At 37.7% G+C, this 13,453-nt stretch overlaps 1 protein-coding gene across 3 annotated transcripts in view; it reads left to right on the top strand.

The window, feature by feature from the left end:
* Positions 1–13,453, top strand: part of magi3a (membrane associated guanylate kinase, WW and PDZ domain containing 3a) — a 148,891-nt gene that overhangs the window by 3,046 nt on the left and 132,392 nt on the right. The window lies entirely within an intron of this gene.

The following is a 13,453-nucleotide window of genomic DNA, read 5'->3' as shown; positions in this document are numbered from 1 at the left end:
TTCAATTAGGCTTCTATCTTAAATCTGTGATGTGCTGTCTGGCTTGTGACTCAGCTAGAGGACTGGACACCTGAAAGCTTGTATTCTATTAGAAATGTTCGGTTTTGCTACAGTATGTCAGGGTGCTCAAGCAGACAGCATCTCTGTGTTTACATTTTTTAAATGGAAAAACCAATTGTGAACTGCTTGCTTATATAGTTGTCTATGCATATGAAGCTGGGATGAGAAAGAGACTGTTTTAACAGAAACATATGAAACGGTAGGGGTGTAACAATACACTCATGTCATGATTCGGTTCGATACGTGATGCTGATCTCACAATAAGATACTCTCATGGTACTGTAAACAAATAATAGAGTTAAAATTGTACATTTTTAAAAATTATTTTTGAATCATTAAAAACAATAACCTTAGTTAAAACCTTGCACAGAGCAGTGGTGACACCATATACATATTTATGATTATGTTTAGCTGAAAATACAAAATTAAATTGGACACACATGCTTGCTCTCTGTCCCTGACTACTTGCATTTAGTTGTAAATATAACTCAATTACCTTAATTATGCTCAAATGTGTAACTTTTTGATGCGCAATTACCATTTTTGATGGTAAATTAAATTTGTCTAAATTTTAATTTTGGGTGAACTATATACACACTTGCATAATTGGTCATTACAGTATATCATCGATGATTTTAAGTAACATTTTAATTAATTGGGATTGGATTTTTGATATTAGCTGTTTAAATGTGCATGCTCATTTGGCGTCTAATTGCTCATTTGAAACGAATATTTAAAAAACACTATAATAACACTGTTAGATGTAATCTTTAGCAGTTCTCAAAGTTAACCCATTTTTGATACTGTATGATGATTTTGATGTTTAAATTCACTTGTCTTGAAGCATTTAAAAGTGTTAATTTTAGTTGGTAGTTTTATTATTTGTTTAGATAAAAGAGTTTAGAATTGTACTTTTTTATATTGGCTAATATAACATTTTAATGCTGGTGTACACCTTATTTTATATTGACTTCTAAAGAAAGAGCATCTGAGTTTCTTATGTTCCTGCCGTTCAGTGGCCATGTGTATGTGTGTGGCTGATTGTTTTCTCTCTGTCCCTCAGTTTATGTTTAATTCATAGCATGTCAATCATTGATGTGGAGTCCATAGAAGAGGCCAGCTCAAGAAGAATCAGATGGTACCAGGAGACCATTTAGCCTTAAATTCTAGCCGCAAGTAACACTGGCTGAGTGCTCGACACCGCTGATATGAAGCTCTGCTCAAGGGCCTTCATCCTTTGGCTGGGCTCAACAAGGCTCCTAGGCCACAAATGATGGAGTTATGGGCAAGTGTTGCTCAAGACAGTAAGAAAACAATGTAAAGAAACAGCAGAAGGAAGGAAAATGTGAATATTTTTTACACGAGACAAAATCATTTGTGAAGGGTCTAAAGTTAGCCAGCATAGTTTGCAATGTGTCGGTGAGTTTTACTGAGCCTTCTCTCTATCAGCTGTATCCTTTTCCTGACCAGTGGACATGCTCATCTTTTCCAGTCTGATCTGTTCCAAGGCATGAAGCTTCTTGGCCTCCCACATTATTCAGTCCAACCTGTCATGTCCTCCTCCGTTTTTCCTGTTTTTCACCCCCACACCTTTTCTGCCAACCCGCACTCACACATGCATTTGAGTCCTAAAGTCTGAGACCACACTAAAAATATTATTTAAACCTAAAAATGTTTGGAATTTTGAAGATTTTAAAATTTTATGACATAATGTGAATAATAAATCTTTAATATTCTGCACTTTTGCATAGAAGTATTCAATTAGAGGTCCAGCCTCCATATATCCATCCCAGCGGAGGTCCTTCCAATACTTTTTTGTAATAGTTATTCATTTCCATGTGGACAGTAGTAGTACCTTGTAAAAGTAAAAAGTCCTAAATAGTCAAAATTGTCATCAAGGATAATGATATTGGGGCTAAAGCAGAGGAATATCTCTGTGTGTTTGGAGCAAAAATGGTGCAATGAATAATGCACTGTCATTATGTCTTCTCGGCTTGTATGGAACCAATAGCTGTCTGCTATTAGGTGACCCCTGGTTTAGACATTTATCACTAACCAAATAAGCTAGTTTGTAATTTTTTGTGAAAAGTTTGTTGGGAAAAAAGTCTATTACTTTGCAAAGAAGTTTTTCTTTCTATTAGTGGCCTTTGACTTTTGGACCAAATAGTATTTTACTTTAACAGATGCCAATTTGCCAAATAGAAAAATAAGTAAACATATTTTCAATATTGAACAAATTTCAGAGTGTAAATCATCTCTGAGCAGAAAATCGTCGGATCTGCTATGAATTTCATAACCATAATTTTTGCACTGCCGTCATACATCCGGACCAGATGAAGGTATTACATTTTTTTTGTCGTACATCTGTGAAATTGTGCTCAAAGCCATTGTCTGAGTGTGGCCTTGATTGACCGCAATGGTGCAATTTCCACACATTGTGTTAATGTGCGAGCGGAGGAAGGGTGAGGGAGTGTATCATTACTGACTCACAGGCTGACTTACATTAGTCCTCCTGTCATGATGCTGTAGGGCATTATGAAGCAGTGATTGTTTTCAGACTCATACCGTGTTTTTCGTGTTAATCTTGTCTTTACTTACATATTCTTCCAAGTCATGACAAAGGAACAACTGTCTCATTTTATTAGATCGTAACTAAAACTTTACATTCAGCACTGTTATATTTTTTTAGGAAGTGCGCTGTAGTGTCTCCCATTTTTTCAGCAGTGTGAGGTAAATCAGTTTTGTTCTCCGCCAGTTGATTACAGTAGTTTATGGAGTAGACAGGGGTTATATCAGCTTTGTGAAACAGGGAGGTAGCTTTAATGTGATTTCCTTTAATATGTTCGCAGCTTATGAGCGGTCTGTCACAAGCAGCAGCTCTGGTCATATAACTTTACTTGACATGCATCTATAAAACTGTACCACAGCTGCTTTAACATTCTATTCAAGTCTGTTCATCTCTCTGAGGGCCTCGGGCTCATTGCTTAGTCACCAGACAACATTCATGCAATTTTTTTTTTTATGTAAACACCCTCAGTCGTTTCCCTAAAGTTTCATTCGGTGTTAGAATAAGAAATACATTTTTTTCATTGGTAATCATCTCTAGTGGCTGTTACACAGATTTGACAGGAGCAGAATGCATTTTCTCTCCCATCCTCGTTTTATCCTCCCTTCAAACCCGCTTTTTTATCAGTCGGTCTTGTGTTATTAAAAGTGTGTTTGCATGTTTCAACATGCCTCAGATAAATAAATAAAACTGTTTCTCTGTTGGCAGCACTCACATTCTAGTGTGGCTCTTCACAATTTGATGAAAATTGAGCAATTTTCATTTTCAGGACAAGTTTTGTTAATTTGCAGAGATGTTTAATTGTGCTATGCTGTCATGTTGTATAGTGCAAATGGTCACATTCTTAATGTGAACATTTTTCCAATTCTCCAGATTAAATATGTAAAATTGCTTGAAATGATAAATGTACTTGAAGAAATGCTGCATAAGGTTTTAAGACTTTTCATATTTTTTCGCACTGATTTTAAATCTATATAAATAGATAAATGAAATAATAGATAATTTATATAATATAAAATATATAAAAATGCCAGTGCAATAAGACAAAATACATTAAATGTTGGAGAAAGAAATTTTCTAGTCAAGATATAATCTTTGAAAACAAGTCCTAAAGAGACGCAAAGAGAAATTTTCTAGTCAAGATACAATCTTTGAAAACAAGTCCTAAAGAGACGCAAAAAGAAATTTGTCATTATTTTCTCACGTTCAGTAAAATAAAAAATGTCTTTCTTCTGTGGAACACAAATTAGGATTTTGGAAGAAAACTGTTTTTGTCCATATAATGACAAAATGTACACCACTGACTTTAACTTTTATGTGCAAAAAACCCCCCAAAAACCTCCCACTGGGGTTTTACAGGATATCTTGTAAAAAATAAAAAATAAATCCCATAAGGGTGAATAATTGTTGACAGATTTGTAATTTTTGGGTGAAATATCCCTTTATGCATCATTGCTATATAAGAATAGGTATTTCATTTATTTTAGATATTTTCCTTTGAAAAATAGTCAAAAAAGACTAATTAAACTCATTAAGAAGTAATTGTTTGCAATAGTAAGAGATATCATTACCCCACTGAGTGGAATTCAACAGGAAAAGCAACATTTCAATCAACCTGTAGGCTGCCAACAAGTAATTGATTGCAACATTCATGAAAAATCATTTTGTTACATTACCACTCCGTAGTTTAATTTTAAGTAATGCCTTTCAGATTCAGTTGCTCCCCACATCCTTCCATTTAAAAGAGAAGTACAACTAAAGTATTTTTTTTGGGGTCATCTGTACACCTCCCGTCTGGAATTATTCCCAAATCTGCTCACACACCCCCAGCTCCCATGCATGAGGGGGATGGGTGCGGCAGAGCCCAAGATAGGAGCATCTGCTTGGAATATTAAAGCATGTCTCAAACCTCTCCCTGCAGAAACCATCTCACACGCTCAGCCCCTTTATCAGCCTCGCTGTCAGCGGGAGTATGCAGAGCTGCTGTTGTTGCACTGGCACTTGTCACTGCTTGTGATGTGCTGGAACATTCCACCATTCCACTGTTTATCTGTCTGTGGAGTCTCAATGACAAGCGATGACATGGAAATGAAAGTGGAAGGGCTGAGATCACCAAAAGTGGCTTTAAGCGATGTAATTTTTTCATTTTATTTTCACAGATGTGAAAATGTATCTTAACTGTAGAAGGCTGCAGAATGAGAAAGCAGTTTCATTCAGTGTCATCCACAATCCCAAGAGGCATTTCCTCAATTTCATGTTAGCCAGTCTTGCATTCCTGTTTATGCGACTTAATTGGCTCGCATCAGAGAAGCCACATTCCTAGTATGTATTCTCCCTGGAGATATGTGGTCAGCGTGACCCATGCCAACATTACATAGTCTTCCAGCTGAAAACCACATGGCAGCTGATGGCCCGATCAGGTCCATTGAAGCAGCCTGGGAGGTGTTTTTCTATGCAAAGATCTGATATCTCATCTCCCAAGTACTGTTATTGTCAAACCGAGTGGGCTTTGATATTTTCAGTCTGATTTGCAGCAATCGTCGTCTACAGTTTCTCGGTTAATACGGCAACAGGAAATGAAAGGAAGCTTATGCTGTGAGGGGGAATGGACATGAATAATTAACTGACAAATGAATGCAGAATGTTTGATTGTGTTTGTGCCCGTCATCAACAAGTGAGGAGGATAAAGATTTCCTGTCAGTCTTGGTTGTGACAAGAACCTAAAAGAGCTTTACTGAATGAGTAAAAGTGATCTGGATTAGGAGAAAAGCAGCTGTGGAGTCGATAAGGAGATACAGCATTGCAAAACATTAGAGAGATGGGAAGGTGATTTCTAGTGCTTAAAGCCAGGCACACACTCAAGTCAAGTTACCTTAATTTATATAGCGCTTTATACAATACAGATTGTTTCAAAGCAGCTTTACAGTGAACAGGAAAATGATGCATTTTGACTGTTGTTCATCTGAAGTCATTTCAGTGTTGATTCAGTTCCATTGTAAAGGTCATCAATTTTTAAAAGATTAAATTACTGTATTTATTAAATAAAACACTGTCAGGCTGAAATCACTGACCTGTGCACCCTTAAAGCAGATGTTTTACATAGTTTACATCTGTCTTCATCTGTCTTCATATGCACAGAATGAGAAAAATAACTGAAAAAAATAACACAATGCAGCCATGCTTGGAGAGATGTGGGGAAAGTTCAATTGATTTATTTTAATTTTAATTTTAAATTAATTTTGTATAAATGGTTTTCATTTTAATGTCTTCTTGTTCACTCTATTGCGCTCTTGCTATTTTAAAAAATACGCTATTTTGCTAAATATGTGGTTTAAAAATCCAGACACGTTTTTAATAGTCCTCCTTAGTAGCTTACTCCCAATATCTATTTTATAATTTATGGCCATTTTTATAGGAAATAGTGATGTATTTGCACAGAATTTGCTTTATATTCATATTAGAGACGCAACAGCACTACTTGCATTTGGAAACAGACCAAAGACATCAGAAGGGCATAAGGTCCCCTGAGTGGACAAAGCAAACTCTGTAACAAAGATAATGAACCGAATGTATTTCTTCAAAGGACAGAGAGGTGGCCTGTGGTATAGCATCCCACCATTTGCCTTTTTGTGGCTGTTTCTGTGATCCAGGGGTCTTTATTATTCTTGTGCTGGCATGTAGTGCATACCACCAGAGAATGAGAAGTGATGGCCTTTTGAAGTCTTAATGCCTGCAAATAACTTGCCCTTCTCTTGAGCACTCAATGTGTGTGTGAGCATGCTTTTGCATGAAAATGAGAAATTAGGACAGGAATATGGATTGTTCCTCTCTAGTGCCCTTTTGAGATGAAAGGTAATTACACTGATAGGATTTGTGTGGTCCTGAGGGCTGTGTAGACGGTAGCTATTTGTTTGCTCACTTTGTGATTATTCAGATCTCCACAGATGTTCCCTGCCGGTCGTATGTAGCGTTATCACAGGTGCTGCTCCGTACGCCTTTATTTACTGAAGGCTTTTCTTGCCGTGTCTTTTGGTTATTTTAAATGGATCATGTTAGTTTCACAGCTGAAATCATCTCTCACCTGTGTAAACATCCCCCCTCCCTTTTGAATGTGACTCTTAATTCATGCTAACAGCACACTGCCTAAATGACTGAATCTCAAACCGCTGCTGTGTTTTTCTACCTCAACAACATCAGACCTTGGAGGACATTTAGAGGATGTGGAGGAATTTTAAGCCTCTCTCCTCTATAAAATGTCAATGGAGCAGCTGCATGCGAGTCTTTGAGATTTTTTATTTATTTTTGCATTTACCCAGAGTCCCGATGTCCCAGCATACCTTGGAAATTGTATTATATGGTGAGAGAGTTATAGCTGAAATGACAACTTGTTTGTGGTTTTGTGGTTCTTTTAAGACTGCACGAAAAGAATGACTACCTGAAAATGTCTTACATTATGGTAATAATGTCGGTTGGTTGTTTGGTCTGGTCCTGTCCTTCCTTTGTACTCGCCTTCTTTTCTTTTCTTCTTTTCCTTCCATCTTTTTTTTCTTTCTTCCTTACTCCCTGACTTCCTTTTTTCTGTCCTGAATTCCTTTCTTACTTCACTTCCATTTTGACTTCCTTCCTTTCTAACTGCCTACTGCACCTTCCTTTCCTTCTGTACTTCCTTCTTGATTTCTTACCTGCTTGCCTTCCTTTTTCTTGTTTTCCTGACTTCCGCACTTCCTTCTTGATTTCTTACTTTCCTGCCTCTATTTCTTCTTTTATTCTTTGACATTTTTCCTGTCTTTTTCTGTCATCTTTACTTCTATCTTAAATTCCTTCTTGCCTGCCTGTTTTCCTTTCTTTTCCTCCTGACTTCCTCCTGTACTTCCTTCCTTCCTTCCTGATGCCATGCTTCGCTTTGGAAATCTATAAAAGCATAATTTGCATAGGAAATAACATATCATCGTTTATTGGACATTTAGTTTTAAATCAATGTTTTACTGGCCCACTTGGAAGCTCGGCTGTTTTGTTTAATGGTTGGTCGAGTTGTAAAATGGGTGGGGCTTTGCAACAAATGGCCAATGATTGAAACTATCCTGGCTCCAGGGGGTTATACGGTTGTTTATGCTGTTGGGAGAGCATTAAATGATACATAACATCTCACCTTGCATTAAACAGTGGCAGTAGTGCTTCATGATGGGGCGGTTGTCTGTGACTGTGAGTTATCATGAACTCAATCTAAATCTGAAAAAGATGGCCTAGAGACAATCTCCTGCATTAGATGACAGTGAATGATTGTATTTTTTTTCTAACCTTCCCAGCGTACAGTTAAACGCTCCACTTATCTCATTGCAGCAGCTCATCTCTACACCCACAAGATTAGTACATCATGTCCTCATCAGAATTCATGGATGTCAAGATCTCTGCGCAGGCCATCGGCTAGCTATGATGGTTAGGTCTGTTAACAGCTTATTGATCTGGCTAGCCTTGCCCTGTTATGTCAGCATTCTAGCCACAGCTTTGAGGGCAGGGTTAAGGGTCAGGTGAAGAGCAACCAAGACCACTAGCAATACATATGGTCTTAAAGAGGATAAATGCAAATGGTTTTCCCAGCCCAGCCCAGTTCAGCTGACGCTACAGAGAACATGTATGGATAACTTGACTGCGTTATCAGGCCACATAGAATACAAACCTAGAATACTGAATGCAACCTTTGATGTGAACAATGTCTCAGAGATCAAAGACTGTGGTGTGTGTGTGTGTGTGTGTGTGTGTGTGTGTGTGTGTGTGTGTGTGTGTGTGTGTGTGTGTGTGTGTGTGTGTGTGTGTGTGTGTGTGTGTGTGTGTGTGTGTGTGTGTGTGTGTGTGTGTGAGTGTGAGTGTGAGTGTGTTTAAATGGCATTAGAATAAAGACCAGTGATCTCTTTTATTTTTTAATGGTTGTCCTTACTTGACAACCTGATCTTGTTTTATGAATCGCTATGCCAGTTTTGTGCTGAAAGGTGTAAAATCTTTTCCTACGGTACTTTGGCATACGTTACATCTAAGAAACATTCAACAATTATGTCATGACAGCATTGAAGATATAGTTCCCAGTTGGTGCTTCATAATTGACTATCATTATTATGGCTTGACAGCACTGCATTGATATTCAGTGAATACTAATTGATGTACTAATATCACAGTAATTTAATTAATTAACATCTTTAGTATTGATCTTATGCAGGTAATTTAGCTGAAGCGTTTTCATTTCATGGAAATAGTAGAAAAAATTAAAATGTTAATTACTATTTAAATAAAAGTTTAATATTATCCCATTGGCTAAGCACTTAAAATATATGTTCTGATTTTTGCATACTGAGTTTTGGTATATGTGTACAATTTTAGTATTAAAATAGTACTGACCCAACTGCCAAATCCTCATAATGCATAAAAAAAATAAAAATAAAAATCATTGCTACTATCTGGACTGTAACGACTTGTGCATCCTCATTTTCACAGCCCAACATTTCAACATCTCAAACAAAAGGACTCACAGAGCCCTAAATCACTTTTAATTTGATTGTGTGTCATTCTGTCCAGCTCTTGCTGTTCTTCACTCCGTACTCCTGGGCTATTGCCTCTCTGGGCCCTCGTCCTTTTTAAATGAGTCTGAGTAGTCTCTTGACTCATATGCTTAAAATGAGTGAATAACCACTGGAACAGCTTTTCCTACATTTCAAGTCCCTTATCAGCTTTCTAGTTTCATATCTTCAGAGACTATTTTTCAGCTATAAAAGCCAAGTTCTCGGATAATAAACTGGGATGCAGGGATGGTACTGTGGTATTAATATAAATTTGAGGCTTGGAGGCAGATGTGTCTGCACCAATATCCTCAAGTGAGTTTTTTATTTTTTTAAACACCCAGCCTGCTTTATCTATAGAAAAAATAGTAGACTGTGAGCTATTGTAGCAGCAGTGGTTTAGGATTATGACAAGTCAGCTCCAGTTACAGAAAACAGAAATGCATTATTTAACAGGGTTATATAGATGAAAACACTGAACTGAGTATAATGTGGTAACCAGTGTCAACCAAACAAACTATAACTCAATGTATTTTAATTAGCTGAAATGAAGGATGACTATTTTATTTAGATCTAAATAAGCACTCTAAATGAATTCTAGGTAATATGTTGATGTTAGCATATCTGTTTGACTAACGGCTTGTGTGTGTGTGAATAGAGAATTCAAAATAACAAGGGAATGTGAAGAATGTCCATTTGTACACATTGTTACATTGGTGGAAGGAGCTTACAATGGCTTATTGTTAACAGGAGTTTGCACTGGCTGTGTCATACAGCTGCGCTTTTCTTAGAGACCCTGTAGATTCAGCATGATAGATGATTTTAACACTTTTTTTCTGATGGAAGACAAATGGTAATTAAATACATATGAAATGCCATCGATTTAATTTACAATGTAATATTTAAAAAACTAAGTATCTTATGCTCACCAAGGCTGCATTATTTGCTCAAAAATACAGTAAAAAAGTATACTGTAAAATTTTATTACACTGTAAAAAGTGATCAGTTGACATAACTTATAAAATTTAGGAAACCTGTTGCCTTAAAATGATTAAGTAAATAAACTTCATGCTTAATCAAAAAAATGAAGTAATGTGAAATTGTCAAGTTCACCTAACTTATTTTTTTCAATAAAATATCAAGTTTATTTACTTTTATTTTAAGGCAATAGGTTTACTCAATTTTAAGTAAGTGAACTGAACACTTCTTACTGTGTTCAATTCAAACTAACTGTTTTCTGTTTAATATATTTTACAGTACAATTTAATGGTAATGGCAAAGCTGATTTTTCAGCAGGCATTTCTTCAGTCTTCAGTGTCACATGATCCTTCAGAACTTCATGGAGCAAGTTGTGCCCTCATGGATTTTGCCAAGTTAATATCACAATGACCGAGTTACTAATACTAAGTAAAACAAAGACATTATGGCCACGTTCTCACTACAGCAGAATACGGTTGTCGGTCCTGTATTTGAGTCCTTAATACGGTTACTTTCACACACAGTTCAGTTAATTATGGGAGTGACAACAGCATTCAGTGACAACAGCATTCTATGACTGAACTCGCACCCTTAAATTTCCAGGACTCACAACCGTGTTCTAGGAAAAACTGTGCTATGTGAACGGAACTGGACTGGACAACTAGTTGTCTGTGACTGTGCTACTGTAAGCTATCTTTTGAATAGGACATTTCGAGACTCACACCTGTTAGTAAATGCGGTTGTCAGTCCCAAAAACTGTCCTGTTTACTTTCTTTAAATTAGTTATTAAACAGACATCATAAAGCCACACCCATAGGTGTCAGTATAAAGTTAAAAAATGCGGGGACAAAGAAAAAAAACAGTGAAAATGTAAACAAACACTTACTGAGTAAACCTTTAACTGAGTGTTTTTCTAAAGTTTTCTAAGGGTCATTAAGCACCCAAGAGCCTTGTTCTTACTTGCCTCCACCTTCATCCACTTGTTTTCAGTATTTATTGGTGTATTAAAGGGGATCTTTTCGGAGGTGTTCCTGGAAAGGGGTCAGTAAGCAACATACTTTTAAGCATCTGAGCTAATGTTTAAAAATGCCTTTGATTCTACACTTACATGAACTCAATCTTTAGCACAACCCTTTGGACTTACTCCTATTGTGTTGTTCTGAGAATTCCTTGTGAAATCCCTTCCAGCTTTTCATTGAGAAGGAGGGGGTTGTGGTGGTGGGGGTGTTTCAAAATATTAACAGAATGTGGCCCGACCACTAGCATGGTGTCATCACGCAGGAATGTTAACCTTTTGATTCGAGGCGAGGTACTTGCGTTTGTGCAAGCTTCTTCTGTTTTTATACTCTTGTAGCTTATTTGTGTGTTGTTTGTTTTCCACAATATGAACAAGCCATATGCTACATTGTTGTAAATGTCAGCTGTAGCGGAGACACACATAGGAGATCATCTGTAATCTAAAACATTCCCGCTTTGACCTTGCAACCTGAGCTGAATGCCGAAAACATGGGCACGCTCACACAGGGTAAAAAAAAAGCATCTCATCTTTCTCAGATAGAAATGCCTTCGATTAGATGTATTAAGCTTGGATTCATAAGCTGCCATCGCTCACAGGTTGCAAATATCGAGGTAAAACGACCACCGCCAAGACTGCAAATGAGCTCCTTGGGGGTCAAGGAAACAGCCAAGCTCTTTCACTGATTCAACACTTTTTCAGCACTCGCTTTATGGTTTCGCAAGCACCTCCCAGATGATGGATAATGTTGAAATAGTTGTTGACAGCCACCCCTTGAGAGCCACAACCTGCCTGACCCTGATCCAAGGACATAATGAGAGGGGTTTTGGACATCTGGCACTTTTAGACGGAACTGGTCCCTGCTTGCTACTTGCATTCTGACAAATGCCAAACTAGTTTGGAACGGGAGGATGGTGCTGTTGAAATTTTGTCATTCCTGGGCTGCAGCCAATTGAAACTAGAGTAAAACTAGGCAGTCAAGTCTGTGAACTCAAATCCGCTTATAGATGAATCATGATATTAAATAAGCTGTGTGATGGCATGGAGGTCCATATGAGCCCGGATTCTCTGTATTCTGATCGGTGTGAAAGGCCCTCTGTGTGTCTGACTCCAGCTGCCTCCTTTTTTCCCACTAGCAGATACATGGCAGCTTGTGCCTCAGTGGGAGAGACTTTTCGTGCAGCTGGAGCAGACCTTGGCCACCTCTGTTTCTCAGCTTGTATCATGAGACCAAACTGACAGTGCCCGATTTATGACTGTCTGAGGCCCGGATGAACTGTGTCTGACAGCACCAGACTCCGCTCAGCAGCTTCCCTTTTCCTGAGGTTCAGCGCATAAAACATTTTGAACATTTTTTAAAAGCCAAGAAATGGGATTAGTTTTAAATATAGCAACGGGAAATGGGCAAACATTTTGAGAAACTCCAAAGGGCATCTTTAAATCATACAGAAGTGTCATGCCCTTTCAAGCTGTCAATTCAAAACAAAATACTAGTTTAGGGAAGGTCTAAATTGCCTTAGTTATTTAATAATTAAAATTAAAGGTGCCCTAAGCGATGTCACACGTTTTTTAGGCCAATTTTTTTTTGTCACATACAGCAAACATCTCCTCACTATCCGCTAGCTGCCTGTCCCCTGAACACACTGTGGAAAAAACGCGATCTCTGCAGACACCCCAGGCTACAAAAACGGCAACAAAAACAAACTGGGCTAACCCGCACCACGAAACATAACAAACTGTTCCAGCCAATAACCGACAAGAAGGATTTGGGGGTGGGGTTTGGGGGGGTTAGTGCGCGGATGAGGAGGGAGGGTCTAGCTAGCCTCCGTTTTGTTTGACAATACTTCGAACGTCAACAAGAAGTAACGTCACCCAACATCGCTTAGAGCACCTTTAATTAATCATAATTAGATAGATATTGGTAATATTTATATTATTAATTGCAGTACTTTTATTAATGATCAGCTAAAACAAGTTGATGCAGGATGCTCCTGAAACCATCGGTACTGTGGTACTGATATCGGTGCATATCCACAAATCTTCAGCATGCATTTCAGAAAATGTATTTGATTTAGTACATGACTTCTGCATACTGCTTGTCTGGCTAATTGTACAAGAGGTTTTTTTTCCTAACAACATCAAAACAACAAAGCAATCACTGTCGCCGGAGGAACTCCTCTTACTAGATTTATAAAGCGCCACGACTATCATGTAGACCTGCCAGGTTGCTTACCACTTTGCCTCATTACACTTAACACTGATTAGATTAGCTTGAAAGGACTGGAG

The sequence above is a fragment of the Siphateles boraxobius genome, unplaced genomic scaffold (genome assembly GCF_051911475.1).
Source record: "Siphateles boraxobius isolate OS27281-9 unplaced genomic scaffold, OSU_SipBor_1 77, whole genome shotgun sequence".
Lineage (NCBI taxonomy): Eukaryota > Metazoa > Chordata > Actinopteri > Cypriniformes > Leuciscidae > Siphateles > Siphateles boraxobius.
The sequence above is the reverse complement of the archived record's forward strand: the minus strand, read 5'-3'. Positions and strand labels throughout refer to the sequence as shown.